Source organism: Oryza sativa, chromosome 5, assembly GCF_034140825.1.
Source record: "Oryza sativa Japonica Group chromosome 5, ASM3414082v1".
Lineage (NCBI taxonomy): Eukaryota > Viridiplantae > Streptophyta > Magnoliopsida > Poales > Poaceae > Oryza > Oryza sativa.
In genome coordinates, this window is record NC_089039.1 from 12,009,348 (window position 1) to 12,025,923 (window position 16,576).

A 16,576-nucleotide genomic window follows, 5' to 3' on the forward strand; every position below is an offset into this window, starting at 1 on the left:
GCCCCCAGACAGCAAATGGCCATGACAGTGGTATGATCTGCAGGGCCTGGGCCGGCTGATGAATTTGCTTGGCGTGGAACTGACACGCTCTGCATCGCCGGACCAGATCAACTGCGTCATTGAGAGCTGTCGGCCAATAAAATCCTTGACGAAAGGCCTTGCCAACCAGGGTGCGCGAGGCGGAATGGGCTCCGCACTCGCCCTCATGGATGTCAGCAAGAAGCTCAACGCCTTGTTCCTGAGGAATGCACTTCAGGAGGATTCCGTTAGCCGCGCGCCGATAGAGGGTCCCTTCTACCAGCACATAGCGTTTGGAAATGCGTTGTACGCGTTCACTCCCTTCGCGGTCCTCAGGTAGAGTCTTATCTGTGAGGTATGTTTGGATCTCAGAGATCCAAGCAATCAATCTAAGGGAGCTTGGAACACTCTCTTCGGGTCCCGAGGCCTGGACTCCGACGGGCCTCGGGGGCCGGTCAGGCGCATCCGTCTCCCCTAAGGGGTCGGGTCGCGCCGACGGCTGGGTAAGCCTTTCTTCAAAGGCGCCCGGTGGGGTCTGGGCTCGCGAGGACGCGAGCCTTGAGAGTTCATCGGCAATCATATTATCCCGTCTGGGCACATGCCGAAGCTCTATCCCGTCAAAATGGCGCTCCATACGCCGCACTTGGCGTACGTAGGCGTCCATCTGTGGGTCAGAGCACCGGTACTCCTTACAGACCTGGTTAACGACTAGCTGGGAGTCGCCTAATACCAAGAGGCGGCGGATCCCTAGTCCAGCCGCCACTCTGAGTCCGGCAAGGAGTCCCTCGTACTCTGCCATATTGTTAGTCGCTCGAAAGTCGAGACGGACCAAATATCTGAGGACGTCTCCGTTCGGAGAGGTCAACGTGACCCCTGCACCGGCGCCCTGAAGAGACAGAGAACCGTCGAATTGCATCACCCAGTAGGCGGTTTGAGGCAGCTGTGAGGGGTCCGTGCTGGCCTCGGGTATTGAGACGGTCTCTGGAGCCGGGGTCCACTCCGCCACAAAATCGGCGAGGGCCTGGCTCTTGATAGCGTGGCGTGGTTCAAAGTGCAGATCGAACTCAGAAAGCTCGATTGCCCATTTTACCACTCGTCCTGTACCCTCTCGATTATGCAGGATCTGACCGAGGGGGTAAGACGTAACCACAGTGACCCGATGCGCCTGGAAATAATGGCGCAGTTTCCTCGAGGCCATCAGAATAGCGTAAAGCATCTTCTGGGCCTGTGGGTATCGGGTCTTGGCGTCCCGGAGGGCCTCACTAACAAAGTAGACAGGCCGCTGCACCTTTCGGCGGGGCCGATCTTCTTCGCTAGGGGCCGCACCCCTGGGGCGTTCTTCGTCCGAGTGGCCCCTCGGGGCGCACTCGTCTTCTGTGCCGTTGACCTCGGGGTCGGAGGACGACAGGAGCGGCCTTCCCACAGTGGCCTCGGGGCCGCCCTGGGGGTCGGGGGCTCCTGGCGTCATCGGACAAGCGGGCAAAGGGCCAACTCCGGTCGTCAGGGGCCTTAGGCCACCGTTCGGCTCGGGGGCCTCTTCTCCCTGCTCTCTCCCGGGTCGAATCGGTACAGGGTTAGCCTCAGGGTCAGAGGGTGATAGGTGCGGCCTCCCCGCAGTGGCCTCGGGGCCTTCCTGTGGGTCGGGGGCACCCGGCACCGTCTGACAAGCGGGCAGAGGGCCGACTCCGGTCGTCAGGGGCCTTAGGCCACCGTTCGGCTCGGGGGCCTCTCCTCCCTGCCTGCTCTCGGGCCTAGTCGGCACAGAGTGGGGGTGCGCAGAATGAGGATTGTCCTCATCGCGCTCCACAACCAACGCTGCACTAACTACTTGGGGGGTCGCTGCTAAATAAAGTAGCAGGGGCTCATTTGGCTCCGGGGCGACTAGAACCGGGGGAGAGCCGAGATATGCCTTTAACTGAGTAAGGGCATGTTCAGCTTCCTCCGTCCAAGTGAACGGCCCCGAGCGCTTGAGGAGCTTAAACAAGGGAAGCGCCTTCTCTCCCAGCCTTGATATGAAACGACTTAGGGCGGCCATGCAACCAGTGACGCACTGCACGTCCCTAAGTTTGCTGGGGGGGCGGATCCGCTCTATAGCTCGTATCTTCTCGGGGTTGGCCTCAATGCCTCGGGCAGAGACCAAAAACCCGAGAAGCTTGCCCGCAGGTACACCAAACACGCACTTATCGGGGTTTAGTTTTATGCGGGCGGAGCGGAGGTTCTCAAAAGTTTCCGCTAGATCTGAGAGTAAGGTCTCTTGGTTGCGCGTTTTTACAACCAAGTCATCGACATACGCCTCAACATTACGTCCTATTTGACTACCCAAAGAAATTCGAGTAGTACGCTGAAAAGTAGGACCTGCATTCTTTAACCCGAAAGGCATTGATGTATAACAATAGGTTCCTACGGGGGTAATGAACGCAGTTTTTTCCTCATCCTCCCTAGCCATGCGAATCTGATGGTAACCAGAATATGCATCTAGAAAACACAAAAGGTCGCACCCCGCAGTGGAGTCGACGATCTGATCTATGCGAGGCAGGGGGTAAGGATCCTTAGGACATGCCTTGTTAAGGTCGGTGTAGTCGATGCACATCCGAAGCTTGCCGTTCGCCTTGGGAACGACCACCGGGTTCGCCAGCCATTCCGGATGGATGACTTCACGGATAAATCCGGCCTCCAGAAGTCTCGCCACCTCCTCGCGGATGAAGGCTTGACGTTCCGGGGCCTGCCGCCGCACTTTCTGCCGGACCGGCCTTGCGCCCGGCCGCACGGCGAGACGGTGCTCAATCACCTCCCTGGAGACCCCGGGCATGTCCGCTGGTCTCCATGCGAAGACGTCAGCGTTTGCCCGCAGGAAGGAGACGAGCGCGTCTTCCTATTTGCCACCCAGAAGACCACCGATCCGCGTGGTCTTGGATGGGCCGTCGCCCAAGGCAACCTCCTTGACCGGGACCTCGTCGCATGTGGCCATCCGCTGCCTCGGGGTGGTGGGGGCAGAGGGGCCAAGCCTCTCGTCACCACCCTCGGGCTTGGACGCAGCAGCGAGGCGGTCCGCGCGCTGCTCTATGCAAGCAAGCGCGACTTTAAGGTCGCCACGGACAGAGATGGGGCCACCGGGGCCCGGCATCTTCATCTGGAGGTAGGCGTAGTGGACCGCCGCCATGAACTTCACCAACGCGGGTCTCCCCAGGACCGCGTTGTAGGGCAGACTGAGGTCCGCCACATCGAAGCTCACCCGCTCCGTGCGGAAGTTGGCGGATCCACCGAAGGTGACCGGTAGGTCGATGTGACCTAATGGCCACGTGTGCCCCGGCGTCACACCGATGATCGGTTGAGACGGCTGGAGCACCATCCCCGGGGCCTTGATAGCATCAAAGGCCGCGGGGGAAAGGATGTTGAGAGCCGCTCCTCCATCTATGAGGACACGTCCCAACTTCACGTTGCAGATGGTGGGGGAAACCACCATCGCAACCTGCCCTCCCCGGGCAATGCACGGTGGGTGGTCGGTCTGGTCGAAAGTGAGAGCAACCTCCGACCATCGCGCCCGACGCATCGCCTCATGGGTAGGGGCCATGGTCAGAAGCTCTCGCTTCATAGCCTTGAAGCTCCGGCGAGAGACGTGAGCACATGCTCCTCCATCGACGGTGGCAATGGTGGCTCCAGGTTCTTGGAAACCTAGATCATCATCACCATCATCAATGTCAACAGCGGGGGCCTTCTTCTTGGCCTCACTTCGCCGTTTGTCGGAAGGAACCGCCGGGGACTTGCCCTCACGGCGTTCCTGCCTCCTGTCCTCCTCCCACTTCCTCGTTCGCTCAGCCAAGTTTTTGACTGCACGACAGTCCGCGAGATCGTGGAGGGAGGTGTTGTGGACGGAGCACCACCTGCCGGCGGGGCGCTCCCTGCCGGGAGTACCAGCCTCTTTCTTTTTGTCGCTCGCAGGCCTCCCCTTTCGGGTGGCCCGCGGAGCGCCCTCGACGGCGAGGACATGACCCTCGTCGCCGGAACGGTCCGACCTCTTCTTCCTCCTCCTGTCACGCCGCCCTGTCTGAGCGGCGGATCCGGGGGCGGCCGAAGCTGCCACTCCGGAACCGGAGGAGTTCCATGTCCACGCTTCCTCCTTACGAGCCACTCGGTCTGCGAGCTGAAAAAGCTCTGCGGTAGTCTGGGGCTCTTTGGAAGCGATCTTTTCGAGCATGCGGTTGTGCCGCACGCCCCCCCTGAACGCGTAAATCACCGCGTGTGCAGGGATGCATGGTATAGTATTGCGGACTTGGCAAAACCGCTGAATGTACGAGCGAAGCGACTCATCATCGCCTCGCTGTACTGCATGCAAGTCCGCTTCTTCGCCTGGGCGCGGATATGTGCCTTGGAAGTTCATGGTGAACTGTTGGCACAAATCTTCCCAGGAGTGGACCGACGCGGGTGGCAGGTTCATTAGCCAACCCCGCGCCTGTCCTTTTAGGGCCATGGGAAAGAAGTTCGCCATGACCCTGTCGTCACCCCCAGCGGCCTCAATCCCGGTCGTATAGACCTGGAGAAACTCGGTGGGGTTGACGCTCCCATCGTACTTCTCGGTGATGGTGGGCCGGAACCTTGGGGGCCAACGGACGTTCCGAAGACTCGCCACAAAGGCTCTACAGCCAACACCACCGGCCGGGGGCACGGAGGGCTGATCTTCACGTCCGTGTCGAGGTGACACTCTAGACGAGGAGGCGCCCTCCGTTGCACGGGGAGTACGCCGGCTATTACGCCGGCGCCCGATGTTGAGGCGGGCATCCGGCTCCCCATGCTGATCCTGATCCCGAGTCGACGGTGTAGACGAGGGAGTGGCAGCCGAATGACGTGCAGCCGCCGCCGCTCGCCGCGCCCTCCGCCTTGATGACACGGAGCCGGTGGTAGCGGCGCCGGAGGTCTTGGTGGTGGTGGCGGACCGTCCACCAGCACCCAGGCGCTGCTGTGCCGTCATGACCAAGTTGGCCACATCTTCCAGCCATCGTTGGGCTGGAGACTCCGGGTCATGGACGACAGGCGGGTGTCGTAGGAGCGCGCCAGCAGCTTGAAGCGCACCTTGAGGTGTGCTGCCGTCGCCGTAGACGAGGAGGCGACGCTCCCCATCTCGCCGTTCTCCTGCATCACCTGCGGCTGGTGACGCCGCGGATTTGTCGACCCTCTCAAGCGCCTCCCCCTGCTTAGGGCTTTGGCGCGGAGGAGGTGGAGGAGTACGAGCTCGACGGCGTGGATTTGGCTCCCCGTCGTCGCCGCTCACACTCGGAGAGAGGTCGTGCGCTTTTCCTTGCTCGGCCATTAGGCTGAACAAGAAAAACTTGGGGCACACGGAAGAGTCTGAGAGCTCAGGAAGCACACGCTGAGCCCCCTACCTGGCGCGCCAGATGACGGAGCTCGTGGCTCCTCACCGGGAGACCGCGCAGGCCCCCCTTTGCCGGTTCGGCCGGGGGCTTAGGGTGAGATCTCAAGCTCTCTCTGTGTGTGGAAAGATCGCGTGCTAGGAAGAAACGCGAGACACAAGCGATGTATACAGGTTCGGGCCGCTGAGAAGCGTAATACCCTACTCCTGTGTTTTGGTGGATCTGTGTATGAAGGGGCTACAAAGTGTGAGCCAACCTCTCCCTCGTTCTAGGCTCTGAATCTGGCAAGAATCAATCCCCCCCTCTATGGGCAAGGTCCTCCTTTTATACTTCAAGGGGATACCACATGCACCCTTCTCTTTCCAAACTGGACTGTTCTTTTTCTCTTGAATGGGCGGAGATCAGCACGGTTGCTGTCCGAACGACGCTCCGATGGGACAGCCCACACCTACCTCCACTTCCGCCGGGGGTGAGCGCGTCGTGGGAACATGGCTGTGCGCTGACGATATGATCAGTGTCAGACCGATCACAAATCGGTCATTCTTGTCCACCGCGTGTAATCTTGGCAACGTGCATGTTTGCCCTTCTTCACACAACATCTTGCCTGTAATGGTTAGGATGAAGCCTGGCATATATCGACCGGGTCTAACGTGTCATCTCTAAGAGATAACACGCTTAACGCCGGCTTGAGACGAGTGCCTAGAGGCTTTCGTCTTGACGGGATGGGGCATGGCGTGCGTCAGACCGCCAGTCGCCACCTAACCCGTGATCTGACCGGTCTGTGACTGGTCACAGACCGGATAAAGGGACGCGCCGTGCTGCACTGCATGCAGCGTGACACGCTTGACCAGACTGCAATAAATGCTGTTAGGTGAGCACAGCTGTGCTCACTTATCCCATATACGTGGCGCAGACTTCCTAAAGGGGGTCGGGGTGCCTCGGCCCTCGGGGCCGGGGCAAGCGCAACCCGACCCCCCCTCGGGGGAAATCAGGAGGAGGGCGGACACCTCACCCTCGGGCCCGACGTCCCCGAAGGTGCCAGGCCACGTGGGCGATTGTGTCTGCCTCAAGCCTCTGGTCATGATACTCCCGGTCCCATATCACCGACACAGGCTGCATTTCAAGCGATTGTGTATTACCGACACTATAGGCCACGGATGGATGGGTTCTTGCACTACTTTCCAGCTTGCACAAACCAAACAACTGCCAATTACTATCCAGGTCTTGAGGGAAACATGAGAGAGATTGACACTCCACAGCTATTCTTAGCCGGCCTAGTTCGTGCTATGGATAGATATCTCGCAAAAACTATGGCCGAGTTGCGTAGATTGCAAGCTAGGGTGATCATGCTTGATACACGAATAGAACCACTCGGGCACCAAGGGCACTTTGATAATGCCATTATTTATGGGAATCATGAACTTCAACCTCTTACTGAGACTTTGCCTCCTCCCATAGGTATTTATCAGAATATAAACACTAGAGCCCGCATGAGAGTTGGTTTCCACTACAATCGTCTAACCATGCCAGACCCTGCACTTGTTGGAGATCCGATGTAGCTAGGACCATTCTACGTGTTTGAGCGGAATGGGAGACAATACCGTTTAACCATGGCCACTCCGTCAACTACGGTGCCTCAACCTCCTATCGGATTCTCCCAAGTTCCATAGAATGGTGTACTAAAGGAAAAATGTATGGGGTGTAACTTTCATTTCTTTTACCAAAAGATGTATGAGATGACACCCTATTATGTATTCCTCGTAATGGTCGAATTTTGTAACACCGAGGCAAGAACTTGGTTTCTTATGATCATTATCCAATTCTATCTATCTGTGATCACTTAGATCCTTTGAAACTGATGTACTGGAATGAAACTTATGCTCCTTTTTGGAATGAATTGCTTGCTCTCCAGAAATTTGTTTTATGCAAATATGAGATGGATGACTTGTAAATTCAGCTATTAGAAAATCATTCCTGTATTATATTTATTTAGGGTGATGTATATATCAAGTCTTTGCACAAACAGCTCATGTACTTTTGTACCTTAAGTGCAGGATGACACATACTCGCTCTATGGCTGCTCACACGGATGACACCGGTGGTGAGGAAGCTAGTCAACCTCGTGCTGGCACTCATTCCGCTGGACATGCCGGGGGTAGTCGGCGTGCCGCCACCACTGAGCGGCATGATGATGAACCATCCCTTGCTCAACTCTTAGCGAACCAGAACCGGCTCTTTGAAAGGATGGTGGCAAACTCTGAGAACATAGGGGCTGCTATGGCACAGCAGGCTAACCAAGCACCTTCCAAGTTGGTAAATGTTCAGCAAACTCATCCGCCACAGTTCTCTTCTGCGGCTGATCCACTTGCAGCAAATGATTGGCTTCGTGATATTGAAATCAAGCTAAATCTTAGCCAGTGTGATTCTATAGAGAAGGCTACCTTTGCTGCTTACTACCTGCAAGGTGCAGCAGCTGCTTATTGGGAGACATACAAGACTCTCATTCCTCCTGATGAGCCTATCACATGGACTGTTTTCAGAGAGGGATTCAGATCTGCTCACATCCCTGCTGGTCTCATGGAGATCAAAAAGAAAGAGTTTCTTAACCTGAAGCAAGGAAACATGCCCTTCATGGAGTTCATGGAACGCTTCAACTATCTGGGTAGATATGTCGCTGCAGACATGAACACCGAAGCAAAGAAGGTTGAGCTATGTAGAGATCGTCTTGCACCTGAACCACTACTAGGAAATCGGGCTTATGCAACGGCTTGAATTCATTGCAATATGCCCAAAACCGTTGCAATAGGTGCACTACAAGATAATTGAGCTATCGCCACCAATTTATTACAACAAAAGATAATTCGTGGCAATATTTTATACTATCGCAATGATATTTTTTCTGTGGCAAATAACTATACTTTGTTGCAACGATTTACAATCGTTGTTTTATTCAGTATTTTTGTTGCAATAGGAAATGAGCTATCGCCACAAAAAACATTACTATTGCAAAAAACATGTTCTATCGCCACACATTTAATTTTTGTGGCAATTTGCATAGTACATGGCACTTTTCACTATTTTCTATTGCCATGATCAACAAATTCGTTGCAATAAAAAATTATCATCTCATAATTTAACTTATTCTTTTCATATGGACACGGATTAGGACAAATTTTATATAAAATTTATAGCTCTCGATGAGATCTACAACTTAAAATTTTCATTTGAAATCTTTTAAATACTCAAATTCATGATTCAAATCTCAGTTAAGCAGTCTCAAATGGAATTGTATGCATTTTTAAACAAAATTGATGCGTAGGTGAGTTGGTCGTAGAGAGTGCACGTGAGGGAGAGATTTTGGGTTCGAATCCTGGCTTTGACAAGATATCAAAAGAAAATAGTTAGGATGATAAATTAATATTGAAACATTTAATTTGGTACGTAGAACTAATGCCACACATGGAGTGGTGGCAATAGTTATTTATTGCAACGATGTGAAGTGTTGCAATATATATTTTTGCCACATCCATTTTATGGCAATATCAAAATTTATTACAACTAAATAAAAATCGTTGCAAAAACCTATTTGTAACATACCAGGAATTCTTTGAAGCTAAAAAAAAACAAAATGAAGAAAACTTAGCAAAAATTTGATTTTGATCTTGTCCTTGTCATTTGAAGTTAATTTTGGTGTTCTTGGATTTTCCATGCATCTCATAACTCATTTGCATGCAATAAATATAAACAAAAAGGAACTAATTAAAATAAGTGGTAGACACTTGAAATAACCTTTCACAAATCTCACAAGTTTTGCATCTCAATTAAAAAGATGAAAGCATACAAAATTTGATTCAAATTAAAATAAAAACAGTGAACTTGTTTGAATTTTCAAAACAATAAACTGCACGTGAGAAAAATCCCAAAAATTTACCAAGTGGAGGTCTTGACCAGACTAACCTCCAGAAATTTTTGCACAAGCTTTTGAGCACAGTAGCATATCCAAAAAAATTAATCAAACTCTCGGCCTTCTTGAAAATTCCCAGAGAAAAATCCTCTCACCTCATCCCTTCTCCCGTTATCTCTCTGACCAGTGGGCCTAAGGACCATTGGCCCCACCTGCCAGCCACCATCTCCTTATCCCTGCTCTCTGTCTTTCTCCCTTCTCTCCATCTATTCCTTTCAGGCAATTCATCGAGCACCTAGCGTGCGAGATCGAGGTCATCGTTTCCAAGCCGACCAAGCAACCTCTGCCCGCGATTCCCGCTGGCAAAGCTGAAGCAAGGCTGGTGCGCCCCTGCCCGAGGCCCTGCCGCTGCCTTCGCCGCGTCCCTCGCCGGCTCGCCCAACCCGGAGCTGCCGCTCTCTTGCTCTCCCTCTCTCTCTCTGCCCGAGCAACGACGCGACGCGACACTGCGCCACCCTCAGCCCACGAATCCCGCTGTGCCAAGGCTGCACAAAGCCGACGCCATCCCTGCCGATTCCCTGCCGCGCCCAGGCGCCGACCACCGCAGCCGCCGTGGCCAATCCAACGCCGCCGCCCCCTGCCAAAGCCGACGCCCGAAGCGACAAGGCGAGATCGACCGCCTTGGCTCCCTCTGAATACCCCTGCACCCCCTCTGCAATCCCTGCGCAAAGCCGACGCCTGCTGCAAGCCGTGTTCCCCGCCGACCACCGCCTGCGCGCGCGAGAGACGCCGAGCAGTTCGTGACAAATCCCCGCGCTTGCCTCTCGCTCCTACCTCGCCTATAAATCGAACCCTCGCGCCAGCTAACTCTCCACACCACTCTCAACCTCCACACCCAAAGCCGAAGACCGAAACTCTCTGATTCGCCGGGAACGCCCGCGCCACCGTCGCGCCCCGCGCCGGCCGAACAGAGCGCCGCCGCCGAACCCACACCATCGAGCCGTCGCCTCGGTGAGTTCCCTCTCGATTCCTCGCGCCACCAGGATCATAGGACCTCCCTAAATCCATTTCAGCAATCTATTTTAGGACCCCTCGACCGGAGATCCGCCGCCACCATTGTCGCCGCCGACCGCCTCGGGAGCTCGTCGCCACGCTGCCTCGGACCATCTCCACTCCAACCACGCACGGGGTAAGGATTCTCGTAGTCCCTAGACCCTCCCCTAGAAAGGAATCGAATCGCTGTCGATCGTAGCACGCCGGCCGCCGACGTCCAGAACCGCCGCCAACGCCGGCCATGGCGCTCGCTGCCTTTAGACACCCCCGGCCGCGCCACCGCCTCCAGGAGATGCACGTTAACCTCCTCTAGCCACCCCTGCCTCCGCTCTAGCCAGCCCCACCGCCGCTCGCCGCCGGCAAGGCCGTCCCGAGCCGCCCCCATGCCGCTCCCCTCGTTCCTTCCTGTTGGGGAAGAAGACCGGTCCTATTCATAAATAAGCAAAACTCTAGGGCTCCCAATACAAAGCGCCAATACACTTACAAGTGGGACCTTGGACTTATATGTAAATAATAAAAAGAGTAGGGTTGAAATGATAAATACACGAGACACGTACATGTGGACCCCACTGTTTTAAGTGTATGCGGACTACTGTAATACGTTTTCCATGTAGGAAAGAGAGTACGCTTCAGGCTTTTGTAAAGAGAAATTAATAAAATGGTTTCGGTTAATTATTTATGCACTATAAAATGCTTAAACTTTGGAAAATCATAGAGAATTTATTTTAACTCCGTTTGAGGTGAACCAAATTTTGTTAGATTCATAATAATGCTCCCTTTAATACTGTACACTCAAAATTATCACCACTGTTGTGAAAATTTTCACTAATTTAAATTTAAATAGTAAACTTCGTATTTACCGTACTTTAAATATTAGAAACGCGATAACTTGCACGTACAACATCGGATTTAGGCGATTCTTTCCCCTAAATTTATATTAAATCACCCTCTATACACTGAACATGTTCATGCACCATGCATCATATTTTATCTTAGAGTTTTATTGGATGTTCATTTGAATGTACGTTTAAATTTAAATAGAGGACGAATCAATTGTAGCTGTTGACGAGAGTGTGTAGGACCAAGAGTTATTTGAGTAACCAACTGAGCAAGGCAAGTCCTATTCAATTCCTCCTTCGATCATGTTGAATCCTATATCTTCGCAAATGCTTGATTATTTTATAAATTGCATGCGATGTTTTATAAAGAAAATGGGGTATTGGTAGAAATGATCTATTTGCTGCATTACCTACCTTGATATATTGATTATCCTTACTGTTGAACCACTAGGATGGGTATTTATGTGGTACTATCCAAGCACCACCGTGGGTATATTCGAGCTACTAATATAGCTATTGCTTAGCCATGCTTAGAAATTCCCGATGGTTACTTATGACATGATATTCACTATTTATAAATGGGATAATTGAAAAAAGAAAATGACATGGAGGGGTTGCCTCTGTTATTTTTGTGAAAATTGAAAATTGAAAAAAACGATGATTTTAGGCTTGGGCGGCAAGTGGTGTGCATATGGTGGTAGTTGCACACCGATAGGGGGAGTGTACGCCCGAGTCGATTAAGGACTGAACTATGTGTCACCAACTAAGATTACCGTGCAACCACATGTGTCGGTTATGGGGCGACCTTGGCTTATTAAGTTGTTTACTGTTTAGCCTTGCATTGGGAGGCCGTTGTAGTAGGGACTAGTCTGAGCGATGGTTCATAGGAGCTACCCATGTGACCCTCTATGGGAACGGTTGTGTTCGCCATATGGCATGGGCGTCTAAGCATATCCAATATAACGGATAGTGCCTCGTTGAGGGAACGGATGTGTTCGCCTCACAGCGTTAGGATTAGGATGGGGCCCACCTTTCCTAGCGGCATTGGTTCATTGCCAATGTGGAGAAACACTCTCCGTGCTCATGCAAGGCTAGACTTTAAGCAATGTAACGGCTTCGTTGTGACCTCTAGTCCACATTCAATGTGTAGAGTGTGGGGTACCGACGGGTACCAAAACAACTAGAGTGTAGCCTTTTGGCTTCTATCACATCATGTGGGTAAAGTTGTACAAACTCTGCAGAGTATAAACTAATCGATTAGCCGTGCTCACGGTCATGAGCGACTTGGTGAAATGATACAAGTATAGTGTTGGTGATTTTTGTTAAATAAATTATGAAATGGGTATGGTGAATAATGGTGATGGTTTTTGTCCAGCGTGGGTTAAGAATAAAATTGTTACTTGTTGCCATGGAGGGCGCAAGGATGGTACTATGAAAATATTAATGTTACTATTACTGTTGTTTATCCTTTGATTTACAAAGTTTCGTTGCAATCTACTATTATTTGCTATTGTGAAATAAAATTTGCTTTGTGCTGAAAATGAGCCACAAATATAGCCATCCTTGAACTTAGCTTGCAATATTCCTAGGTTTCCCAAGGTTTGGGTAGGACTTGCCATTACCTCGTGTATTGACCCACCTCTTGTTGTTGTTTTTAGTCTTGTTTGCAGGAAGCGGGTGTTACCGGAGTTTCTAAGGATGGTTCTTTCTAGGGTGGTTCCTAGTCAGTTGCCTGTGTGGTTTGGTAGATGGGCATACTGAAGAACTTATGTATCTTTATCTTTTCCGCTGCGTTTAAACTCTTTTATTTGGCCGGTCAGCCTAACTACTATGTAAGACCTTTGCACCGCTAAGTTATAAGAGCCACTTGCCTATTTATATGCCAAGTATGTTGTATGGATGTGATAGCAATGTTGTGGATGCGTGTGCTAGCCACTGATCATGGGACTAGTACAGTGTACGCTCCATGTATTCGGGAATTCCATCCCCAGGTGCCAACACTATTACCACGCTATTTATTACCACGGCTAGCAACAATTTTAAGATTGTGGCAACATGTATCTATTGCCACAATTTTAGCATTGATGTTATGATTTTTTTCGTAGCGATAAATTATTTTTCTAGTAGTGGTGCAATTGCAATGGAATTTTGTCGTTAGGGCTCGTGGCGCAAAAGTCCGTAGCAATAGGGTTTTTACCACTGGATCTGTTTGCCTTTGCAAATAAAAACTCATGTTGCAACTGAATGAACCATGGCAATTAATAGATAAGGCAACGGTTGGTTGGTGGTAATACAATGTACTGCAACGCCATATGTCGTTGCCATAGGAACTAGTCGCATTGCACCAAAGCGTGGTAATAAGTGCTTTTGCAACGCCAAAATGGTGTTGCAAAACATGCATTGCCACGGACCTCAAATGTGGTAATAGGTCGACCTCTATTACCATGCTCATAGTTTGGTTGCTATAGATAGGTCCCACTATTGCCATGCTACATATGTATCGTTGCTATAGTTGGACTCTCTATTGCCACTCTATATATTTGGTTGCTATAAGTGGGTACCTCTATTTAACATGCACAATTTGGTGGCCAACCAGATAAATCAAAACAATATATGATAAAAATATAGCATTTTATACCCATAACACAATATCTATTGATGAAACTATCAAATATTAAAATCGAGAATACACTCAGTACTCAAAGACAAAATATTTGTAACACAATTGTGCGAGGACATCCAAAGCTAAATAGCTAAAATTCCATGGAATTCTTTCATCTGGCTTGGAGTTCAGCAAAGCCATCACGTTGCCTTCACGTCGACATTCCTATCAATTATCCATCCACTTAGGTAGCTTTTTTATGAAAAGAAAGAATGACATTGGTATTTGCTTCAGCAGCAGGGTTGATCAAACTGAGAGCGTATAACAAAACCTTACACTTTGATAGGTGAAACAGAAGTGTAACACCCCAGGTATCAACTTACCTAGAATGCTACACACTACGGAACAAAAACCACTAAGTCCTAAATTCATTAAGAATTTCGACAGAGTCCCCCTTGTAAATATGGACATCCACGACAAGCAGTTATAAATTAAACTAATAATAACATCATTTCCATAGTGTAATCCATCCATATAACCCATGGAAAGAGACTAATAGATATCTAAAGGATTATTACAAGACCAAACCAGGATATAGTTTAAGTGTCAATATGGACCTAAGCAATATAATTTGATAGTGTGCAGATAGGTGTGTATACAAGGGTGCTACTTCCCGCCCATGCATGCCGATCTCAATGTGTACCTAAAACCGAATAAACACTAGAGTGAGTACGGAAATACTCCGCAAGTACAATATGGAACTAGAAAACACATATACACATCATTGGCAATGAAGCATAAATAGAAAGCTTTCTTTCTTTCATAAGAAACACATTTTCAAACACCAAGTCAAAGAAAATAGTAGTTCCCATCCCGGGCAGGCATGAATTGAAATAGTAGTTTCCATCCCGGACAATTGTGAATACATCCTAACATTTGCCGGCAAAGCCGAGTAAGTTTGATCAGCGCTTACTCACAGGAACATTAATAGAAAACCAGATAGCACATCCATGATTCGCATGGAACATGAATAATTGAAACCGGAAACAAAGAACCAAATTGAAATCATATCACACATCCATGGCAAGGATGGAACATGAATTATTTACCCAGAACCAGAATCTGGAATATTGAAACATGAATAACGTCGTAAACATGTAATCAATTAACACACACGTTCAATACAATCTCGGCGCATCGCCACCCTTTTGCTTTAGTTTTATTTCGATGAGTTTTTGCTTTCGGGTTGAGCTGCATCGGTTTCAATCTTCAACAAGAGTTAAAACTTGTTATGACGGCTTGCGTTCTCGAGATTAGTGCTTCCATCTTTATGATACTCTAATCTTGTTTATGTAATTTCATCGAGTTATCATATATCTTACATAATCTCCGGCAATATCGCTATCTAACCTATTATTGGCTAACATCTGTCAGTAGAGGGCAGCCGATTAGGTTAAACATCGATGTTGACTTAGATTATATAGGATGTCCATCACTCTATGAAACTTCCAGCGGCTTGATTGTCTAGATATTGTTCTTCTTTTCATACTTAATGCTGCATCAGTTGAGTTTGATCTATTAAGTCATGCTTAGAATATCAATCTCTAGCCTGCCTTCTGGTTGCCGATTAGGGTAGTATCGGGGTTTCAGCCGATCTTATCTGATTTAACTATATTTACTCTATATGCTTCATTGATATGTTAAATCTGCCCTTTATGTTAAGATCTTGTTGCATTCAAGTATATTAGACTTTTGTTTTAATATATTCTACTTGTTTTAATATCTTAGAATAGAGTGGTATCGGAGTATTAGCCGGTACATGCTAGATCCATTTGATCGGCTATGCTATGAACACATATAATCCCACTATTAATATATATTTCGATCTGAGTGATTTATACTGTCTCGGCATGGCGACCGATCTATCCCAATCACTTGATTTAAGTATATATCAATATAATGAGTATATATTGTTAATATCTACAGCCGATCGAGTAGATCTAATGCTTTCTTATTTACTCATGACTGCCGATCGATACATATATGACATCGGCTCAAAGATAAATGATATGTCATCGGCATTTAGCCGATCGGCTATCGTTTATAGGTTTAACCGCGGTTACTTTGTCTTTGTTTCTTGTTGATTGTAGGATCAAATCAACTGGCACGCTAGCATACCCAAAGGCGAGTTTTGGACCTGCACTATAGTTAAGCAGATCTCCTAGGCCTCGTGTTTTCCATCAACAGAACCATACTGATAAAAGCCAAAAATTTTATTTTTCTCAGAAATTCATTATGCAAATTTGTCTCAAAATTTAAAAACCTTGCTGCAAAGTTTTGGAAAATTCAAATATGCTGTGAATGCAAAAATCAAATTGATGAAAATAAGCATGAGATACATACCAACTTTACCTATTGGCGAGGGTGACGTCAATTATAGGTCCAACGAGCAGGATCGTTCCTTCGTCAGTTCAGCTCGAAAGTTCTTTTTCCGTCCCTGGAGGTAATGGAGCGGACGTCGTCTGTTTCACCCGTCACACCTTTTTTGGTCCTTGGTGTGGGCGATGGCTTCTAGGTGCCGGAGCCACAAGATTCTTGGCTCGTGCATTAGTTTTTACCAGTGTCTTCTTTGCACGAGGCCTCTTTCTGGTTGTTTCAATCTCCAGGAATTTCTTCATAAAGGCTATGATGCTATCCATCTCTGGTGGGTGCACTTCGACTTCTTGGATCTGCGGTGAGTTCGGCCAGTACTTGATCTTGACCATTGAGCAATGTTCTGCTCTTGGTCTGAAGT

The 16,576-nt window shown here is 49.3% G+C and overlaps 1 long non-coding RNA gene across 1 annotated transcript; it reads left to right on the top strand.

Annotated features, from left to right (window-relative positions):
- Positions 1 to 9,557: 9,557 nt before the first annotated feature.
- On the top strand, positions 9,558 to 13,066 carry LOC136356748 (uncharacterized). Its single transcript, XR_010741684.1, has 3 exons — positions 9,558 to 10,299; positions 10,375 to 10,477; positions 12,839 to 13,066. It is a non-coding gene; the product is annotated as an uncharacterized lncRNA (long non-coding RNA).
- The last annotated feature ends 3,510 nt before the right edge of the window (positions 13,067 to 16,576 follow it).